Source organism: Andrena cerasifolii, chromosome 5, assembly GCF_050908995.1.
Source record: "Andrena cerasifolii isolate SP2316 chromosome 5, iyAndCera1_principal, whole genome shotgun sequence".
In the NCBI taxonomy this organism is placed as follows: domain Eukaryota; kingdom Metazoa; phylum Arthropoda; class Insecta; order Hymenoptera; family Andrenidae; genus Andrena; species Andrena cerasifolii.
Window position 1 is genome coordinate 4431163 of NC_135122.1, and position 24052 is coordinate 4455214.

A 24052-nucleotide genomic window follows, 5' to 3' on the forward strand; every position below is an offset into this window, starting at 1 on the left:
TAAATCAATTTCTACAGATTTTACTCATCGAATAAAGATTGAATAATTTTTTATCTAAATACTGAACGTTTCTAGTCGAAAGATCTGCGCAAAATTGTTCGAGTAACCCTTGAGTAATAAATATAATTCCATGACCGTCAAATCACGCGATGGATTGGTACTGTGAAGTTACAAGCTTTAATAGTGCATACAAGGACTCCCTCGCTGTGGGCCAGCGATTCAGAAACAATCGATTCAAGGCATTCGTTGCTTCTAACGCACAGTGAACATAGTATTCATTTCCTTTTTTTGGCAAACAACTGCAGCTGCCTGGCCCCAGAAAGCCAGAAACCTATAGCGGTTGTATTCAGAATAATATGCACTGCATTGCTGCCATAAAAAATATTGCCATTCAAGAAAGTAACATTTAAATCTTCCAACAGCACCAGTTTAAAAAATTCATTTCATTGGATATGACTTGCCAGTGGACCCATGCACTTTGTTATGCCATTTTTTTTACAGATAATATTATAATACTGGCATAAATTAACGTGGAAATTTGGGAATTTGCGGAAATTTTCAATTGCCTTGCATATTGCAGATTGAACAGAAAATAGGTTCTTAAATTCGTTTATCAGAATTATTAGTTATCAAAAATATCTTTCAATTTTACTAAATTAAGTGATTTTTCGATCATGTTATTCGTCACTAATTGGTAGAAAATTAAAAGGTCGTACTAAATACTCCCTTTATGGACACTTTGCGCGCGTTAAAAAAGGACTTTTAACGTACGTTGCTAAAATGTTCCGGAAAAACGACGAGTTTATACGAGTTGGAGCATAAACGGCACCGATAGAGCGGTCTGATAAAAATGCATCGAGGAGACAACCCGCCTGAGAGCACCGTGGAACGTTGAAGCCACATTTCTCTTGTGTAAAATGGAAGATTAACCTTTTCTCCGACAGAAGGGCGTGAAGGGATAGGGACGCATGGGGACGTTAGACGACGTCCTTAGAATGGCGTAGTAGTTCCTATACCATGAATACTGAAAATAACGGGTGACAATTCCATTTAAACTTGCTGAAACCATTCTCGGTTAAGCATAACTCCTTATAGCAATTAATCCAAAACGTGGTGTACACTATTTGTATGTACACCTATAGGTACTTGTGGAGTTTCAAAAAATGTACTTAGGCATAAGTATTGGGAACAATTCAACACTTACGAGGCAATCTAATTTATAATAAAACAAGCGTCCTCGCCTCGGCTTCGCCGGAAATATCAGCGTGACTGATTCACAATCTGTAATTGCAGTCTGTAAACTCGAGAACCCTCGGCTACTTATTCCCGCCGCGGTGCTATTTCGCAAGCGAGAAGCGCTCGCCCGGTCGCCGCCTGGCGGTCGCGACGCGACCTACTATTATTTAAAAATCATTATTTAAAAAAAATAAAAACGTCAGAACCTTCCTCTCGCCAAGACGAACAAAAATTGGAATTAGCAAAGTTGATTTCACAATCTTTGCATCTGAACTTTTTTAATTTTTTCGAGAATTAAAGGGAATTAACTTCTTTCATACACGAGTCATGTTTATGGGGGGGGATTTATATAAGCTGTAACTTTTGACTCGTAGGTAAATTTTGAATTCCAAAGGGGTGTCATTTTTTATGAACGTCATATCTCTAATGTTATCATAACATTTATCTGATACTTGCACTAGTTTTTGTTTAAATAAACATTAAAGTTGGGCTAGTTTCTTAAATTGAAGCATTTAATGGTTCTTAAATTGCACCGGTCCAAATTATGCAACGATAAAATAGTCAGAGCGTGAAAAATATGGGAAATGGGACAGATTGTGGTACAGAATTCTCCAAGTGAATCAGAGGATGAAGAGTGCCTTTGTGTTGATTGTTCGCATTTTCAGAATCAGGTATCGCCCATAACTTACGGGAGAAGAGTGGATTCACTGCCTTTCTTGCAAGAGATAGGTCCATTTCAGATGCACTAACGGTCGTAATAACGATTATTATAAATGCATAAATTGCCAGTCTGTCAGTGACTGATTATTTTGTCAAATGCATATTTATTTTTTCTCAGTATGCTGTAAAAAGCTTCTCAGAGATATTTTTTAGTTTTTTCTTTATAGAGTGTAAGTATATTTTTAAACAAATGTTTTTACATATCTGTGGTCGAAATTAGCAAACCAGTTTCCTAGATTCGATCATTAATGCCATTTTGAAAATATATTTTTGTAACAAGCCACATAGCGTTTCAGTCTATTTTATTAGATTTATGTATCAATTACAATGCTGCAATTGTTCTCAGATTTTTCTGCTCGAAACGACGAACACGTTTCCGATTTATGGAGGTACTTTCCTAAGTGGTCCAATCTAGGGAACTTTCCCCTAACAAGGGAACACCGCGAACCCGCACTCAACGATTGGAGCGCAACTTTGTGGGTTTATAGAGTGACTCAAGACAAGAACAACGGTGTGCTTCATTCGGGCCCTATCGTCCTTTAAGGGGGTGAAAACTAACCTCAAAGTCAAATAGGCACTTCCACTTTTTCCCGTATAATTCCCAAACTACAACAGACAGAAAAAAAATTTTCAAACAAAAGTTTAATGGCGCAATGAGCACTGCAATCTTGCGTTAACAAAATTTTGAAAAAAGTTTTTTTTTGTTCAGGTATATTTTTTTAAAACTCTTTCCAAAATTTTGTTAACGCAAGTTTACAGTGCTTATTGCACCATTGCACTTTTGTTTGAATCATTTTTTTCTGTCTGTTGTAGTTTGGGAGTTATACGCGAAAAAGTGGAAGTGGTTATTTGACTTTAAGGTTAGTTTTCACCCCCTTTGAGGGCGATAGAGCCCGAATGAAACACACCGTTGTTCTTGTCTTGAGTCACCCTATAAACCCACAAAGTTGTGCTCCAATCTAAGTAGGGAATTTAATCTCTGGATTTAATATATCAAGTTATAACTTATCCCGAGAATTTCGAGAATTTTTAAAAACATAAATTGCTTTATGACTAACTGAAAAATATAAAAATGGAATAAAAAAAACAGCCGGGATCCCGGGATTAAATTCCCTTCTTGTAAGTTACATTATGTAAACTTACATTGTTGTTGCAATTCAACGCGGGGTGTATTAATTTATACAAGTTTTCGATTTGAATTTATATTCGGTGTAGTAACAGTGAGGTATTACCCTGTCACTAACGGGTGAAGCATAAAAAGGAAATATATGACAGATCAGAAACGTTCGATCAAAATGATAAACTGTTACCTAATATAATTGAATCAGGAAATACTATCGTAAAATGTTGACAAGGTAACAACTCCAACAAATTTTTCAATTAATTCTCCTTTGACCTTTATTAAATTGACAGGCTATACGATAAACTCGTATTCAGCTGTGACTGTTCATTTGTTCATTGTGTCTACATTTACATTACGGGATAGGATCAAAGGATGAATTTTACCTCATGACATTCATCTTGTACAACAGTCCACATAAATTACAAGTTCAGCTGGAGATTTCGTATTACATCATGTGCGTAATACAGTAGTTGGAGATCTATGCCGTGAGATTGAATCATAAATAACTTTACGCTTCTAATTTTATGAACGTTTCCCACTATAAATTATTCACAACTACTTGAACGCTTTAGCATGATTTCATTTACAAGCGTATCAGATCTAAAAAAATTCATCGGTACACATTAAATCATTTTATTAAAATTGTTTATAGACTACTGAGTGTCTTCTATCTAAGATAAACATTTCCAAATACCAGGAAAATATGAATTTCTTCACTTCACTGACAATGAGTTATATTATATACCTACCAAAGAAATATTACCAAATTTACATTTTTAAGCAGAACACGTGTCAACACTTCAACTATAACTTATTATATTTAATAAAATGATAACGTTCTAAATACTTTCGCGTGTAGCTGTTTTATCAAAATGATCAATGTTCTATAACTACAGCTTGTTTAAGGCTAAGCAAAGTTAGATGAGCTCATACAAAGTTGCCATGATAGTTTTGCTAGTTAGGTGGCACAATCCGCTAATAATTATGTATGATGCTCAAACTGGTAGCTCGCTGCATGGGTACTCCTCTCTTAGAGACCCTTCGATTTGCGTGAGTGTAATGGAGAAAGTACTTAAACGAGCTACTTTATTCATTTATTGCTTTAAACCAGATGTGGTTTACTTATTGCATTTATATAGCATACAATTTGCAAATTACAAGCTACCAATTTATATAATAGCATTAACAATTTTAATAGATATTTATATCAGACTTGGCAGGAGTTCAATTCTTACATTATATTTTTTAAGAAAATTAAAGATAAGTTTAAGACCTTCGATATCAGGTTCATAGGGAAAATAATTAGCAGAAAGTAGTGGATTGTATTTGCGTCTGACGAGCAGATTTAACAAATTATATGTTCGTCCTCATACAACTCAAGACATTTCCGGATGATATGATTTAAGTCTTGGGATTATGCTTCGCAGCCACAAGCATTGTTCGGACAAAAACCAGCTAATTAGTAGCTAATTACGTCCAACATGTCGTGTCACCTAGGACAGTGAGGTATTTTACTTGAAAAAAATTTCAGCAACACTTTTTTAAATAAACTAGAGCTGTAAATATTCGAATGTTCGAATCTCAAATTCGAATACTCTGGTATTCGGATATGTGAATCTCAAATTCGAATTCTCTGGTATTTGAATCTCAAATTCGAATTCTCCGATATTCGGATATTCGAATCTCAAATTCGAATTTTCTGATATTCGGATATTCGGATCTCAAATTCGAATTTTCTGCTATTCGAATCTCTAATTCGATTTTTCTGGTATTCGAATCTCAAATTCGAAATCTCTGATATTCGGATATTCGAATTTCAAATTCGAAATCTCTGATATTCGGATATTCGAATCTCAAATTCGAATTTTCTGATATTCGGATATTCGAATCTCAAATTCGAATTTTCTGATATTCGAATCTCAAATTCGAATTCTCTGGTATTTAAATATTCGTAACAACCCTAAAGTACACTTAGACGCGCCACTGTGACTACGATCACGAGCGTTTGAGGCATTGCAAACTACAATAAAAAAGAGAAAAAAATGATTATGGCTCTGAAATTTCTAAGTTTCCACCATCTGAAGAAGAAACACGCTATACCTATGTGAGGAGATAAATTTGAGGCATCAGAAATTTCAATTAGGGTAAATTGCAATTTAGACAGCAATAGAGATTGATTACTACTGTATTGATTACCATAATAAGGTGACCCGGTGGGTTGCGTTCCTATGCGACTAACCAGTGGCGTACTCCGGATTTAATCTTGGGGGAGCCGAATTCGACGAATAAATTTTTTTTCATACAAATGCAATAAAATTCATTGGGTGATTATAAAAATTTATTTAAAGAATAAAATCCAGTTTTCTCCTTTTCTTACAGAGCTCTCGAATTACTTCAGTCGTGCTTACATTAATCTCCTTGTTCCATTTTTTTAAGGGGGTGCCAGGGCTCTTACCCCCCCCCCCCCAACATTGGGTGCGCCATTGCTACTAACTATGCAATATTGCAAATTGCAGATTATTCTGGTACAAAAAAACGCAACAGACCACCGACTCGAATGATAAATTATTTACCCGCCAATGTAAAGGGTTTCCTTTAAAAGTCAACAAACAGTTTGCAAACCGGCAAATTAGTAAATATATTCCCTTTTATTAGTTTTGCATTTCACAAGCAAACAATGACCATTTCTCAACACAAAATTTACAAATGCACCGTATTACCGGATGATTGCTATTTCACGTATTACACGTATTCGGATTAATTAGTTCGATTAATATTTCAAAACTTGCGATCTATTTCTTTCTGCTTCCTTATGAAGAATAAGTAAGATTTCGTGTTAGTTCCAGAAATTAACAAACACAACATTTTTGTGAAAAATAAAAATGTATTTTATTCAAATCAGTTTCTCGCAAGAATAAATTATCAATAGCTAGGGTAATGTATTCTGTTAACAAATAAGAACTTAGCACACGCTGAAGCAATCATTCCAAGCGTTCCTTTTTTTTTTAATAATTTATTTAAAGTCGCCTCAGCATAAGGTAAGGGGTAATGCCACTGTAGAGCCCGGAAGAGTAGCCTGATTTTGAGATTTATTTATGCGAGAATAGTGAATGGAATACAAAATCTGTTTGAAGACCTTTATTGTACATACCTTGAAGTATGATAAGAATTTTTTAAAAAAATTTTAAATATAAAATAGCGGCGCCACAGCTCATCAAAAGAAGCTTCTTCTGAAAAACAGTGTTCCGCGGCCGGAAAGATGAAGATGATAGAAGAAGACCAACAATTTCTTAATTCTATATAAGATTATCTCGGGAAGTACCCGAGGGAATTAAAAAAATACTGTTTTTTGTTCTGGGTCAAAAATTGAAGGAGAAATCTTTCCGGCCGCGGAACCCTGTTTTTCAGAAGAAGCTTCTTTTGTTGAGCTGTCGCGCCACCATTTTATATTTAAATTTTTTTTTAAAAATTGTGTCGTCAATACGAATACCTCTCATCCTTGCGACCCAGCCTCTCGAACTCTCGTCGATGACCCTGACGTCATCTGTCTTCCTCGTGCGTCCAAGTTACATTGTATGCCTTATGCATCCTACTGGGCCTCGCCTTCCAAGTAGAGCTGATCACGTACCCGGAAAAAGCAAGCCGAGCCTGGCTCAGCTTGAAAAACCGAGCCGAGCCGGGTGGTACCCGAAAGAACCGCGCGGCTCTGATAGAACGAAGTACTTGAATTTTTCCAAGCGGCCCGAAAGAAACCGGGCGGCTCGGAAAGTAAGCGGGCGGGCCGTGAGAAACCGAGTGACTTGGGAAGGAACAAACGGTCCGAATGAAGGTCGAGCAGACGGCTCGTTTCTTTCCAAACCACCCGGTTTCTTCCGGGCCGCTTGGAAAAATTCAATCCTCTTCGTTCTATCCAATCCGCCCGGTTTCTTTCGGGCGGCTTGTAAAACATCAAGTACTTGGTTCTATCCGAGCCGCTCGGTTTCATCCAATCCGCCCGGTTCTTTCGGACCGCTTGAAAAACATTCAAGTACTTGGTTCTATCCGAGAGGCTCGGTTCTTTCGGGTACCTGGCTCGGCTTGGACACCGAGTCCCGGATTGGTTCGGACTTCAAGCTACCCGAATATTCAGGTACTCGTACAGCTCTACTTCCAAAACTGTGAGCGATGCCCAGTGTTGCATTCGATATTCCCGCGTTGGGCGTTATAACTTCCTTACCGGCGTTACGACTTCCTTAAATAATATTCCATCTTTACATTTTGTTATTCTCATTACACTGGTGTGTTTGGTTGTTCATTTTGCGAAACTCTGACAATCCTACATTTATCAAGGGATTAGGTTATCATTGTTTGGACTGCGGTTTAGATGGGTTAGGATGTGTGGCTAGGGGCGAGGCGACTTTTCTTTGATCCAAGCGTTCCTTTTTCGCGTATCGTTCCATAAATCCGTTCAGCAAGGTGTCAGGCATTAAAGTATGTATAAGAGAAGCTGAGTTCGCACGCATTTCTGCGTGCAAACAGGCGTGGCAGAATGGACGTACGTGGATTTGCATGCTGCCTGCTTCCAAGCAACTTCCCCCTGGTCCGACATTGACGGATGCGGACCAATGAGGAGGAACGCGGAGGGCGAGGAAAACGAAAAGCAAGAATGGTAGGGATTTTGTAAATCTTCTGCTAGGGGAAATCGAGTTTCGAGAGTGTCCCGTGGAAGGGGATAATAAAAGGGGATGCAAAGGCCGGATGGGAAAGGAAGAGACACCGTGGTGAATTATGTATTGGTGCGCAAAGCAGCCGTGAGGTGATATGTATTATGCACGTGTCTGTGTACAGTATATATGTTATATATATATAGTACAACTATGCGAGGGTGGAGTACCGATTCATGTGACGGGCAAGGAAAGTGGCACTGTTCACAATTTCATGGAGATTTGCTTCTTCGTTACATTATCCTGCTCCGAACAAGTGCCGCTTAGTATCGATTTTTTTCACTCATTCGATTTTTCTATAAAAAGTAAATGGCTGTACAAAAATCTGTGATAGCAAAGTGCAAGTGATTAAGTAGTTATCGAATTGTAGAATAATCGAAAATGTATGTACATAAGTCTTTGTTGCTCGTGCTTTGTTTAAATTGTTTGAAACATGATTCTGTGCACAGAACTAAGCAGAATTTTCGAAAACGTAAGGTACACTTAATTCTGTTTTTACACGGATTTTTTTACTATTTTGATTTAACACGGTCTACAGAAAAATTAAATTCACTTTTTGCACGATTTGTTTTGGTCCAATAAGAGCCGAGAAATTTTTCTTTTTTTTTTAATTTTTGCTTAATTTTTATTCTAAGAACAAATGTTTTTATTTATTTTTCTAGGAATTTGCTCTGAATTAAAATAAAATTCTTAGGATTTATATTTAAGGCTGGTACGTGCTGTGTAGTATATGATTTGTTTGTGTTTTACGATTCATTTGAACGTGTGACAGCGGCAATCAGTCTTCCATTACGATTTTATCTCGTAAGTGACGCAGTCAGAAAAAATTGAGTTCGAGGTATGACGATTTGTTCGTATGATTGCGTATGATTACGGTCTGGATGCAATGCTCCATTTTTCATGTGCACGGTATCTTTATCTACACAGATTTTGCGGGAACGTATCTATCGTATAAAAACGGAATTAAGTGTATTATTATTATACGAGGCATTGAGAACAAAAACGGATTAGCCCACATTTTGCGAAATTGAGTTAGTAGCAGTAATGTATTCCAATAGGCTCTACTAATCATATAAAATTGGGAAAATTAAATCTTTTTCAATGTGAGTTAGGGTTGGGAATATTTGTAAAATTTTATGGTATTCGATTATTCAATTATTCCAATAGTCCCAGCCCTAATGTGGGATTCTAAAAAAATTCTAAAAAAAACTCAAGTCGTTAGGATTAATTTTAAAAAAGTTATGCGATTTTAAAGCGCGACCGAATTCTTTTGCACGCCATTGTAAAAGAGTGCTATAAGAATAAATATATTTTGAAATTTACTTCTAAATGCCACTAATTACAATGATGCTCGTCAACGCGCCAAATAAATCAATTAGTACGAAATGAATATGAGTCGACACGAAAAAATTTCCATCATAAATTTATATTTATATATTTAAATTTATATCTAGCTTGACAATATACCTAAGAGAATGCGTTTACAATTTAATATTTCTTTCGAAAATATCTTTCAGCCCTGCTAGTAAATTTGAAGTAATTTATGTTTAAAGTTACTTTTACGTTTTCGTATGATTTACGGTACGTTCAAATAATTCCCTGAACTCGGTCACACTCATCCTTTCTCCGATAAAGGAAACTAAATTTATTCTCGGGACTTGATCTCCCGATTTGATTCGATCCAGTACTTTGCATCAAAATTCTCCGATTCGACCAGCTTCGATATCACGATCGTACATGTAGGTATACATAATCTTTCGGTCATACTTTAGCATTATGGAGAGAATATGTAGTAATACCTAACAAGGGAAATTGCGAAATATTTTTTTATTCAAACCAGCATAGATTTGTTATGCATTAAGGAATATTCGAACACGTATTTCTTTGTTATTTGTAATAAGCTGTTTAAAAGAATGAAGCACCTCTTTGAAACGAACGCACAGCCATGATAACCTGATTTCGTCGGTGAAAATCAAAACTTTTGAAACTATAATTCAATTTAAACGCAGAGGTAAAATTGAATATCAACAGAGTAAAAGGAATTGCACATCCCTTTGTAAAATATTATTTCAAAATAAACGGTAGGTACGGAATTCGCTCAATACAATTTGAATTCCAGAAAATAATTTACATTTAAACGTGACTCTAACTAACAATTAAGCATGTCCAATAATAATTATTTATTGCACCAGTAGAAATTGTGAAAGTATCAAGAAGATAAAGAAGCAGAAACAAGTACGCATAAGAAAACAAGAAAGAGAAAATAGTAGAGTTAGTAATTATGTGGAATTAAAATGTATAGTAGGGGAGAGGTGCTATAAAAGGGACACTTTTGTTTAGCCTCCCCTTCTGACAACGTCATTATTTGGTATTTAAAACGCAAGTGCATCAATAGAAAGCGTGTTTATTTCTCTTTAATAAAAATGTATTACAAACTCATAAATTATAATAAAAAATAACCAAATCTTCGATTTTCAAAAAAGTGGGAAATGCCCCTTTTACGACTAAATAGGTGGATTTAAATGGGACATTATAAGTCATGAAAGAGACACGTTAATAAAAATAAATTTATTAAGTATTACAATTATAATTGTAAATCTTAATGATACAAAACAATGGTATCAATGAAAAAATTAACTCTTTGTACAATAAATGGTCAATATTTTTTACTATCTTCGTAGAGTGACTTATCGTTAATGCTTTCGCAGCTTTTTTAGTTACAACGTAATATTTTTTATAAAATTTATGTCTCACAAGCTAAGTTCAATTTGCAACCTGTCCCTTTTATAGCACCTCTCCCCTATATTTAAAAGTAGAAGTAGTGTGCCAAAGAATGCAAATAATGTATTACTTTCCCACACTAAATAAAAAGTACTTATATTCAATGGATAATCAGTGAAGTATACGCGAGTTGATTTGATTGTTAATAAATTTGTTGTATGCATCGATATTAATCGATATCGTTGCCTTGGCAATTTTACTTCTGCATATTCATTAAACAGAGAATACTGTCTGCTTTTATATCACCATTCTTTTTCTATTCTTAAGCTCTTTGAAGTGCTGGTAATTATCTCCTTTACAGGCATGAACGGCGGGTGCTAGTAAGAGAAATTAATCAATGTTCTTCCTATAATACCGGCACAATGGGTATTCATTATTATTCCGTCGCTCTTCTCGCCGTACATTGTAATCAAATGATCGTTTTTGTGATAATTACGTTGGGTATGAATGTACCGGTGGTGTATAGGTGGAATGAAATTCGACAACAGGGGTTTAATTACTCGTACGGTGTTTATACCATCAATTCGATTATTCTAATCTGTGAAACCTTAAAAGATAACGGGATATATGAAACCAAATAAAAAAAAAATCTATTTAACAAGCACTAGACGTACGAAGTATGAGGACTCTGGATGAGATTGACATTCCACGTCAGAGTCCTGGATTACAATCAGGTGTTCGTAATTATAGCTGAAAGCTTTCACAGTCGCGTGCTCACGAGATAACAATACAGACTCGTTCGCCGACCGTGTGAAAAAAGACTGAATATTCCTAATTAAGGGAAAGGAAGAGAGGATTTCCTCCATCACGGAATTGCGTTGCTTTAGGCACGGCTTGATACGTATATGTGTTTTATATCCTTATGTATAAGCCGGAAATAACACTTTGGGTGGCGTCGGCGTGGTTTCACGCCGAGGGATCTCTATACTGTGCTCGGTTTTGGCGTGTCACCGCGATGATATTTTCTATTCGTTTTCGCGATGATGTTTCCGAAAATACTTGAACTATTTAGGTTTCTTTATTTGACTAATGAAGAAGACTTTTTGAAAAGCACTTATCGTTAGAGGTTCCACATCCGAAAATAGGTAGCTTTATTTATCACATAAAAGTAGGGTTTATACAAAAACCAACTTTTGGAAAAACCGGTTTTCGAATCTTTACAAAGAAATATTGTTAAAATGGAAAATAAATATTTGTACTTACTTTAAAAAATTTCAGTTTTTTTAATATTTACGGAATTACAAAACCATAAAAAAATAAAATATACTGTATGTATAGAAAACGAAGTAAATAAAAAAATTTTAAATAACTAAACTCCGTACAAATCTGTACAATTTTTTACTTCGTTTAACATTTATGGATCTACAAAAATATAACACAATAAAATACACTGCATACAAAACCAAAAAAAAAAATTAAAATCCGTACCTACGAAATATAAATTATAAATCTTTATTTCATTTAGTATTTTTCTTTCGAAAATATGAAGTCATGAAGATTAGTTTTACAGTAAACAGTTACCTACTACAATACGCTAGTGTCCGAGGCGATTTCAAGTCAAAATGTTAACGTTTTTAATTAAATAATTAATTCATTTCTGCATATTAATTCTACTATACAAAACTGTTTTTTTTTTAATTTATAAACCGCTTTTCGAATTTTACAAATTTATAAAAAAAAAACGGTTTGTAAACCCGGTTTTTAAAACCCGACAAACCCTAGTTATTGCCCACTTAACAGCACAGCATCAGATCAGCGGCGGTCCATTTTCTCCGCATCGAGATGTACTGTTTGCCGCACATTTCACGTATCGACATCAAGACGACATTAGAACCGCATCGGCGGCATAGTGGCAGATATTGATTATTTAAAGAAACGGATTTTTTTGGAATCTGTTTAGATTCGTTTAGAATAGATCTGTTTAGAAAAAGATCGACAACAAATTAATTTGTTCTGGACAAAAGGTTAAACATCTAATAGTAGTAACGGGTGGCCCGCGGAGAATCATGTAGCCGCTACATTAAATGAAAAAAATTATATTAAATTAAATTGTAATTTTATAACGTTAGATTTAATAAATTAACTACATCTATAAAAATACATCTATTTTAGTTTATTTTGATAATGCAGTCATATTTAAAAAGTCAAGTATTTTGTGTGCGTTTGAGGTTAATTATAAAATGGTAGCTCGGTACACAGTGGCTCGAGTTGCCCTGGTACACAGTGGCTCATGTTGCCCTGGTACACAGTGGATCATGTTCCACTGAACTAAGGTCGTATTCAGATATATTGGCCGGTGAGTTTCGTGAGGGGTATTCTCCCACCACACCGCTTGCCTGCCTCGGTGCTCCTTTTCTGAACTCTTTCTGACTCGCTCTCGTCCCATCTTGCTTTCACCTTCGCAGAACAAGAGTGAGCCAGAAGTAGTGGGGATAGTGCCAAGCTTCTGGCGTGTAGACCAAACCGAGCAGTCGTTACCCCTTGATAGGGGTAATTTTGGTTATTATTTGTTGATTTTGAACCACAAAAGTTGCACGATATTATCTTAAATTTAAAAAATTCCACTGTTTCAGTTAACATTTCATTATTAATATTGTTAAGTAATGCCAAAGGCATAATTTTCGTTTCGTTTGTGTTAATATCCACCATAATATTTACAGAGACTGCATGATTAAATAAAAGACTGATTTCGCTATCATATGTGCCTTATTTTCTATGTCTTTCACATCATGATTCACTGTCTACTGTGGTGAGCCACTGTAGATTTTTGGATGCTTCACCGTAACCGACCTGCAGTCCACAGTGGATCATTTCCCATTTTTTCAAAAACAATTTATATCTTTTTTTAATCGCTCGACATTACAAAATAATAACGTATTTAAAAGCATCCAATAACTAGGCTATGTTGATACCAAATTTCAGCCTCTTTGCTGAATCCATTATAAAGTTACAGCCCTGCATAACAAGACTGAACCACTGTCGGCACCCTGACCCCACGTGTAAAATCAGTGCAAATTAAAACCCTATGGAGGGGTGGAGTCAGGTAGCATCTTACGTAATATTTTCTAACCTAATTTTCAATAAATACAAATTCTATCAATAATATTCCGGAACAGTAGATTTAGTTTAAATTTCCCGAAACCGAGTTCAATGAATTATATAAACCTTTAACCGAATTTTAATAACTGACAAAATTAAGTGTAACAAATATTACGTAAGGAGGGGGTTGGACTATCGAATCTTACGAATTCTTATGCTGGGGGAGGGAGGGGGTGAGAATTCGCCAAAATTACCCTTACGTAATTTAAGGACTGCCCCAAACCGTACGCCAGCTGTAAACAATGACTTAAAACAATGGACTCGCTATTGCGGTAGGTGCGTGGTAGAGGGACGATGCACTACGAACGATCGAAATACTAATTTTTATCGCGATGTAAGAAGTATGGACTAAATTCTTATTTCGATCCGATTCGCCCCGGTCTACCCTACTTCCCTCTGCCCACCCAGAAACTAATACCACGATGGTTTCAATGTTCGGCGGTATAAAGATCTGGTCTTTTTCTTCGTCATTACCACTCTTCCTCCCCTACTTGCCCGAGATTGCAAACTACAAACAGTCCTTGGCGGTCGGTTTAATTAAAATCTTCCAACTACGATGCGTTTAGTGCTCTCATTGCTCGCTGCCTGCCTTCCTTTCCGAAGCATCCTCCTTTCCACGTTACAATTCTTGGCAGTGACGTTTCTTGGCGACAATCCAAGATCAAGCGGCTCGCGATATGACTGTAGGAGAGGATCCATCCGGCCGAGATAACGTAATTAAGGCTTTTGCTTCGAAATCCCGCGATGCTCGACTCGACCCTACTCCCTGGTTTCTTAAATTCCCTACTTACCCGGGGCAGTGCCGGTTTTAATTTCTAGAACGCTTTTCAGTGCACAAGACGAGCAGCTTTTTTATCGTATTTCCCATTGTCAGTATGAGCATAAGACGCTTTCAGTACTGAGCAGATTTTCTCGTGATTTCTTTTAGACTTGATTGCCTGGCGTGAGATTTCTTATCGCGAGAAACAATTGCTTGGGTTCCAATGCAGACGTCGCCCCTTTTTTTTATAAATTTACAATGAAAATGTGTATATTTATAATACGGATTTATGAAAGGTACTATTAAATTCACGAGGCGATGGCGGTACATGCATCCTCCGGAGCAATCATTGAGGACCTTGCAGCAAGAGGGGTGCAGCTCTTTAACAACTTCGAGTAAGTTAGAAAAAACTGTTAATAAAATTATTACTTTGATTTAAGGGGAGGTTGCCGTCAATTAATCGATTTCTTTTATTTTGTTTTTCGAATGTTCAACCTTTTAAGAATACTTGTTTAAGGGGTTGCACCTAGGCAGGCGGCCAAAAAGAGGCGAATATTTGTGAATTTTTTTTGAAGAAGCGGAAGCGTATATTTTTACAAAACTTTTTGCGCTTGAAAGAACAACATTTAAAGAACATTTGGTAATTTTTTCGTAGAAAAATATTTAAGTTTATAATAAAATAACAAGCGACATCCAAGAAGCATTTTTAAAAATTTGGTTTTGCGGTGAGCATTGCCATTCGGAACCAGATTATCTAAAATAAAAAAACAAAAAAGATTTCGTTAGTATATTAATGTATCCTCAGGTTGACGGGGAGAATTTTCCGAAATATTAATTTAAAACAAAATGGCGGCTATTTAAAGTTGAAATCCTGATTTTTTCTTGCAAAAATCACGCAAAAAAATCAGGATTTCAACTTTAAATAGCTGCCATTTTGTTTTAAATTAATATTTTGGAAAATTCTTCCCGTCAACCTGAGGATACATTAATATACTAACGAAATCTTTTTTGTTTTTTGATTTTAGATAATCTGGTTCCGAACTGTAGTCACAAAAACAAGTACCTATTAAGCAACAGTCATTCCATCTTTTTTTACTAACATGTTCTTTAATCAATCAATTAAAATGAATAGTACACCTTCTAATTTTACAATAGTTTCTAAATATTATTTGCACATCAAATTGTATGCATTATAAGTCTATGGTTTCTGGTTTTTATTGCCATTTTTATGAAGCAGTTAATGCAGCGTTTAGTTCTACTTATTTTAAGTTTTATTAATAATCACTTGTAACGCTTCAATATTCTTTTAATAAGAAATTAAGCCTTTTTTTGCATACTTTCAGTTTTGCAGAATATCACAATGCCATATTTAATAAATATTTGAAGTAAATAAATTCTATGGCTAATTACTGTCCATAGAATAATAATAGCATGCACACCTGAAATATGTTAGAATTTTAAACCTCTACGATATAATGCAAACATTAAAAATCATGTTATAGACTTACATTGTCTGCTATAACTCGTTTCATTAAGTTTAATTAGAATAGAAATTGTGACAAAATAACTGCAATTTTGCACTCACATTAACACTTGAAAAAAAAAAGAAATTTGCACAAGTGCCTGCTTGAGGATAACAATTTTTGTTCAAATTATAAGGAAGGAACAGAATTTTTACCCAGTGTGATGAATTCTAATAAACTATTAATCTTTGTCTGTTTTGTAAGATAGTGAAAATAGGTGAAGCTCTCGCTATTACTCATACAGTGTTTGTAGCCATAAAAATTACAAAAATGTCGAGAAAAAAAGTGCTTGATGACATATGTAACTACCAGCAAAGTTTGAAAAAGCCTGAATTTTCGATTAATATTGACTCTACAAGTCTCGAAATGGAAAATGGTGAAACGACTAGAGACCATGTTTCAAATAGATTTAAAATTGTTGGAAGTTTCACTGATAACAGCGTACGTTCCAAAGTTTACCCAATTCAGGGAAACAACAATACATCCCTGCGTGCAATGAAGTAGAGTTTGTGAATTTTTTTTTTTGCTCAATACACTGAATTGCTTTTCAGTCAGGATGACGATGCTGTTCCCACGCGATTTCGATCAGTCTCTGTTGCACGACGCTATTCATAGGGCAGACGAAATCTTTATATCTACAAGATGGGTCTTAGAGGAAAGAAAGTCTATTAATCTTAGCGAAAGCTTGAGTGACGATGCAATTTTTTCCATGCTTTTGAAAAACCGCAACTATACTACATCAGATAGATACTTCATGACAGTTTTTTGACCACCTAAAATTTCGAAATTTGACATTAAATTATCTAATATTTAACTAGGCGATAGATTATAACATACAGTGGCGGACGAAAGAAAGTTTACAATTTTTAAAATCGCATAACTTTTTTAGAATTGATCCAAACAAGATGAGTTTTTTTTTAGAAATTGGAAGGATTAGTTTGCTAAGTGACGTGTTTCGTCGTTTTGAAAAAAAATGCAATTGGTCGGAATAGCAACAAAAATAGTAAAGGTTGTTTGTGAACTTTTTATTTTGAGCCTGTAATGAAAATTCAAAAAACCCGTCAATTGATACTAGTTTGAATTGATTGTTTATTAATAACAAATTTTCGATGAGTGATCATTTAAAGATACAATGTTGTTATAGGAGAGAAATAAGAATAGGAGATTATTATTAAGAAAAATATTATTTTCATTTTTTATTAATATTAAATAAAAATCTGTACAAAAAAAACACTTCTTATTGTTAATCAAACGCATGCCCATTGGTTGGATTTTCAAAATCAGTTTTCCCGAAAACAGAACCTCGTTCAAAAAAAAGTTACTCTATAATTTCGGTGTATTTTTAAACGCATATATATAGTGTCACTGTTGGTACGTTTAAAAATACACCGAAATTATAGAGTAACTTATTTTTTAACGAGGTTTTGTTTTCAGGAAAACTATATACTAATTTGTATAGGTAATTACAAATTTGTGTGTGTGTGTGTGCAGAAACTTTGTCAGTCAATGGTTAAAATTAAGTGATATTATTTTCCATATCATAATATATTACATATGTATATAGTACTATTTTCCATTTATTAACTGTAGTTTATTTGTTGCTACCTGAGAATGATGTCGACACGTTAGTTGCTTTTGAGCATTATAGTAGAAAAAGGGGAAAGAAGATGGAGGTTGAGAGAATGAATGCGTGGAAGCTTGAGAACAATCCAGGGGAGGGGAATAGGAGGTCCTTCAACTTTGGAAACGCAGAGCCATTTTGTATCCCGAGATTCATTGTTCACCGCAACTCAAGTAACCCACGAGCTTAAGCTATGTATTATGCGAGACCACCGGCAGGACGCCATATAAATGTCCCGGAAGGTTGCTCTTCCCTGTCGGACCTCATACTGTCCGGAGTCGGAGTTCTGTCGCGTGTTACTATGTCACAATACCATTGCGCTTGTGGAAACCTGTGTTTCCCATAGACGAAGACGTTCGCTGGCAGCAGTACACGACCGCTCCATATGCCAACAGTAGGGGTTGTTCGAGTACCCGGTTTGTCTAACCAAGCCGAGACCCAAACGTTTCAAGCAATTCGAATATTTCGAGCAGTCGAAATATTCCAAATGCATATGAAATATTTTACTTGCTGGGATAATTCGATCCAAATTGAAGTAAACGAATAAGGCGCTGGAATCTTTTTCCAGAATCGAAATTAAGTAAATTAAAATTCATCTAGGTACTCGAATGCGTCTGTACCAATAACATAATAAGGCCACGCTAAAACAGGCCAATTTTTGCGAACTTTTTCTGGAGAAATTATGAAGCAAATCATTTTTAACTTGTTTATGGCTTCATATTTAACTTTTGAAGATGAGACAAAAAATTATGTTAAAAATATGCATTGTTAGATATCGAAGCATTTTGCTGCAGCGTAGCCGCCGAAGTTGCAAAACGGTGGGGACAATTTAGAGAAAACTATTCAACCAATCGGCTTGCCCTTACACATACAACTAGATAATTCCAAACTATTGCCGATGAACCTCAAAAACCCCAAGAAAGTCGAAAATTGACAAAATTGTAGAGCTTAGGAAAAGAAGTACGATTTTACAGGAACTTTTGTAATCTATTTATGCAGCACTGAAGTATAGAAATTAATTTTTGTATAATACTAGAGGTTCACCGACAATAGTTTGGAATTATCTAGTTGTATGTGCAAGGGCAAGTCGATTGGTTGAATAGTTACCTCTAAATTACCCCCACCGTATTGCAACTTCGGCGGCGACGTTGTAGCAAAATGCGTCGGTATGTAACAATGCATATTTTTAACATAAAACTTTTATTTCGTATCTCCAAAAGTTAAATAAAAAACCATTAAAAGTTCAAAATGATTTGCTTCATAATTTCTCCAGAAAAAGTCCCAAAAATCGCCCTGTTGTTAGCGATGCTTAAAGTATAGTCGCCCCTTAAGTCAGTAGGAACAAAGTACCAATCGTGATCCGCAGAGGTGTCTCGTCTAAAAAGGTTCCAACAGTCGTACCTACTTTATCCCACTCTCGAGTCAGGTTCAGCTTTATGGTCTATGTTGCGACTAATTCGGTGAGCGACTGAAAACACCCGCGATTGAAAACTTGTTTCAGCGTCATTCTAGTAACAAGATCTACGAGGGATCTGGTGACACGTGGTGTCATTTCAATCGATACAGTCTGGCTGTAAAGCAAGAGGAAAGCGGTAAAGCATCATCATCAGCTAATGTCTGCAATGACAAGCACCCTTCGAACCAATAGCTCTTCGCGGTGGTTAACGACGCTCGTAACGAGCGATCGCTCACAATTATCTTGAAGCGGATACGACGTTCCCACCGGATCCGGTGCGCGACGCCGACATATCGCGAAGCGTTATCGTTGCCAGTGACATGTACGTTTAATTACGGTTACCAGGAAAGTGGGTACACGGACCTGGGGTATTGTACCAGCCCCTGTTGCCGATGCTGTATTGATTAACGGCTAAATAGATGATGTATTAATTTCTGTTCAAGGCAAGTTATTGCAATTTGTTCGTTCACCCCCTGTTTGCCATCTCATAAATCGATCTGTCACAATATTTAAATCCATTTAAGGGGGTAGGTTACCCTCAACATCCCAAAATCAGGCCCTTCTCTGAACGCATATTCTGAAGTAATAAATGGATACACAGATAGTTTCTGTTGTAATTTTTAAGCATCATTTCGTTGACTTTAATGCGCAAAAAGAAAATTTTAAATATATTTACAGGGGAAAAAGTTTGGAGTATAAATGTGAGAGTGTGTACGCGATGCACCGTTTGATGATGAACAACGATTCCGGACAGGTGCAGGAAGCAAAATTTTGATTAAAAAAGTTAATACAATTTTTATGTTGATAATTCTGATTTTTCTTTTCTTTTTGTAGGAAAAATATTTATCTTTTTTTTAAGAATGTATATTGAAAATGTGCTCCCAATACATGGAGGGGAATAGTTTCCTGCAACTCCCTGTAAATTTTCATTCAAATCGTTGTAGCGGTTTTCGAGATTTTATGTTCACCGTTTTGGAAAACGTAGTTTCTGGGAAATCGCGTTTAAAGTTGGACATCGTTATCCGATCTCATGTGCAGGCTCGTACATTTTTTACTGTAATTCCTTCAATTTTTGGAATGTCGGGGCCCGCTTGCGCTTAAAATACGTAGAAAAAATGTAGCTAAAGGAATATGCAAACATCCTAAGAACCAATTGTAGAAAATTTTGAGGGTAACGTACCCCCTTCAGGGGACCTTCCGGTCCAGAACCCCCCAAAATAGGTGATCTTTAGGAATTAATTAAAGGAAAACTACATTATACAATTTAATGAGATTTTTGGCATTGTATTAAGGATGTCTTAATCTATAGAAATATATTTTTTGTTTTATAATTACTCATTGCAGACGGCACTGGGGAGTCGTTAAAGTCATGGCGTAAAAAAATTAATCAAAATCGGTGGGACCTGTATCTCCAAAAGTTATTATTCGAATCGACTGAAACTTTTTTTAGTTTGAAGAATATACTTCTAGCTGGGAGGGGGGGGGGGGGGCAGAAAAAATTACAAAAATGACATTTTTTTACAAAATAACGACACTTGAAGTTTGAAATCACTTTTCCCCTATATTTTTCATCCTTTCAACGGCTTTGAAAATTATATATTTTCAATTTTTTGTATTTTTTTCTGGTATTCCCCAGAGAACAAACGTCACCTTGAAATCTCACGGACACCTCCACCTGGAAGAAATATGCGTTCACCATGAGGTGTCCCCCTCGGAACGGAGTAAGTTTTACTTGAAACATTTTTCGAATCACAAATAATTTGAGAGACAATCGTCGAAAGATTGTAATGGATCACCCTGTGTATATGGTGTCCAATGCAACTGGGCCAGGCAATAACTTTAAAACGGTAGAAGATACCAAACATTTCATAGGGCAAATTTAAATGCTTCCAAATGGTACATCACGTGGTGTACGTTTACCATGAAATTTATGACTCCAAATGGTATACATCACGTGGTGTAGGTTTACCATAAAATTTATGCTTCCAAATGGTACATCACGTGGTGTAGGTTAACCATAAAATTTATGCTTCCAAATGGTACATCACGTAGTGTAGATTTACCATAAAATATATGGTTTCGTTTAAAAAAGTAAAGGTGGAAGCGTAGGTCTAAATACTGTACTGCAAAGCTGCAGCTAGATTATCTTTTAGACTAATCATTTTTGGACGCAAGTACAGTCATGCTTTTTTTATAAGGAATAAGACAACACATCGATTAATGGATAAAAAATATGATTCCAGTTGAAGGAGTAAAGGTGACCTTGTAATCTCAAAAACCATTTAAAACCATTTAATTATTTTAATTATTTAAAACTATTTAATTATTTTAATTATTTAAAACTATTTAATTATTTTAGTTATTTGAATTATTTGAATTATTTGAATTATTTGAATTATTTGAATTATTTGAATTATTTGAATTATTCTAATTATTTTAATTATTTTAATTAGTTTAATTAGTTTAATTAGTTTAATTAGTTTAATTAGTTTAATTAGTTTAATTAGTTTAATTATTTTAATTATTTTAATTAATTTATCTTCTCCCGGTTTAAAGCTATAGTTGGGTCAGTTGCATGGGGCACTCTGTATACATTATTTCAGGTGATCCTGAAGGTACAAAAATCATTAGAATTCGGGAAGTTTATTCAATTATGATAAGCCGTAAATATGCAAAGCACATACATATATGCAGAAAATATGCACGCTCGTTGGGATCATGAAATTCATACAACTTCGTTTAATCAATATATTTATACGTGCATTGCACATTATAGTATTATAGGAACTATTATACATATTACGCTTGAGAAATAGTTCAAATTACCATAAACAATTATCAAGTGAGAATTGGTGGCGTTTGTCGGAAAAAATAAGGTTAAATGCTGAAAACGATGTTACTAGAGCATATTTAGTGTAATTTCAATGGTATTTTGGAGTCTCGTATGGGTGTATTGTCGGTAGCACTTCTAGAATTTGTGAAAACTGTTGCGGGACCTTTATTTCTTTTTAATACGCCGTCGAATTTTGAAGATATTTTTTTACCATAATCACCGGGGATGTACAATTCATGTTTGAAATCACTTAACTCCTCAGATCCATCAATTTTCTTAAAAGCACTCTTACTATTGCATCTTGGGGGCTGTCCTTAAATTATGTAAGGGTAATTTTGGCGATTTCTTACCCCCCCCCCCCCCCTCCCCAGTATAAGAATTCGTAAGATTTGATATTCCAACCCCCTCCTTACGTAATAAGTTATCAAAATTCTCTTAAAGGTTTGTATAATTTATTCAACTCGGTTTTGGGAAATTTAAACTAAAATTAATTTACTGAAACATTAATGATAGAAATGAGTTTGAATATTTGCTAAGTTCGAAGGGAGGGTCCCGCCTTTTCGAATAATTTCGTGAATTGTCACGAAATTAAATTAAATTAGATTGCTAATTTTTAAACAAGTTCTATATATGCCAGAAATTTGCGAAATAAAAATATATTTTTAAGACCTTCTGATGAAAACTCGTATTTCCGCTAAAGCTCCACTTCTTTAGTTCTTCTTTCCCATAAAACTATGCATTTGCACAGAGTTTTGGAGTCTAATAATCACGTAAGACAAAGAAAAACTTATGGTGGTATAGATTTATATTGGCTGCACGAAAAGATGAGTCAGCGTACCATAGTCAATTTATTACAACAATTAATATTTTTCGTAACAAATTTGTTTCGAATATACCACATATATGATGCTTAAAATTTCAGTATTTTAGTAGGTACTTCGTCTCTTTCAAAATTCACTATTAATTAATATTTCTTTACCTTCTTCCTGCTGCAATAAAAAAAAGTGTTCTCGTCCCTTTGTCGAATAATTTCTTTGTAATTTCATTGTAACCTTACACAACTCAAACTTTAAAACTTATATCGTAATATATTATCTTTCTTAACTGCATCGTCCTTAACAGAATTTACTTTTTTGTGTATAAAGAAACATATATATTAGCTCTCGCGAGATTTAAAAAATGAAACTATCTATCCAGAATTTGTCGAAATGATTTAAAAAATACATTGGTTATAGATGCCTTCAGGAAATTCTCATTTACATTACAATGCACGTAATATAGATATGCGATACATATATATATATATATTAGTATAAGCATCATTGTGGTATTGCTACTGGTGGGTTTTGAACTCCGTTCATTAACAGTACCCATTCGGTATTCCGTGGTTCAACTCTCCTAATTATCTTTGCGCTATTCTACATAGCCTCTAATAGAAGTCTAACTAGTACGCGCGAAAATCGAATTAATTACATGCACCGTATTTCAGTGACGTCTCCTGATGAAGACGTATTATATTTGTGGAATTCTCGAAGGGATATTGCACAGAATTCGTGTAAAAGTTTCGTCGTTAAATGTAGAATATTATTTACCACAGCTGTTATAAATTATATTAAAATTAGAAGGAAAAAAAAATTGAAAATTAGATTTGTGTATTTCATAAACTTCTTACACTTTTTACATATGATATGAAAGATAACTTTAGAACAAATCGTAGTAAGATTTCTCTGCTTTTACATCGCACATCAAACTAAAAATATTTAACTATATTATGCAATTAATACTTTAAATAAAAAAATAATTCTGTCAGTTTAAATATCATTTAAGTGCTAAGTAAAAACATATTAAAATTAAAATAAGTCTAAGGACACGTTTTGAATTGAACAAATACATATTTATTAACGGAGGATATACAGGGCAAGTCACAAAACTTGTCTATCCCGAAGAACTTCTGAAATTTAAAACAGTAAGTTTTCCTACTGTAACTAACAAGGAGGGGTGGTTCCCAGGGGTCCACCTCTGACTGCTTTAAATTTTGGATATGTTTTAGAGGACCGAAAAATAAGATATACCTGTTTTTTTTATTTTAGCCTGTTTGCATGTTTAGGGGGTGAAACCATCCCTCAAAGTTATATGTGTCCTCTAAAACATATCCAAAAACCAAAGCAATCGGAGGCGGGCACCAACTATTCTTATG

The 24052-nt window shown here is 35.0% G+C and overlaps 1 protein-coding gene and 1 long non-coding RNA gene across 2 annotated transcripts in view; one reads left to right on the forward strand and one right to left on the reverse strand.

Annotated features, from left to right (window-relative positions):
* The window catches only part of LOC143369085 (uncharacterized), a 68922-nt gene extending 58773 nt beyond the window's left edge, over window positions 1-10149 (forward strand). Inside the window, exon 2 of the long non-coding RNA XR_013085337.1 lies at window positions 10088-10149. This is a non-coding gene — a long non-coding RNA (uncharacterized LOC143369085). The remainder of the gene's footprint in view (window positions 1-10087) is intronic.
* Window positions 1-24052, reverse strand: part of Invadolysin (leishmanolysin-like peptidase, invadolysin) — a 310080-nt gene that overhangs the window by 204400 nt on the left and 81628 nt on the right. The gene's annotated exons all lie outside the window — the stretch shown is intronic.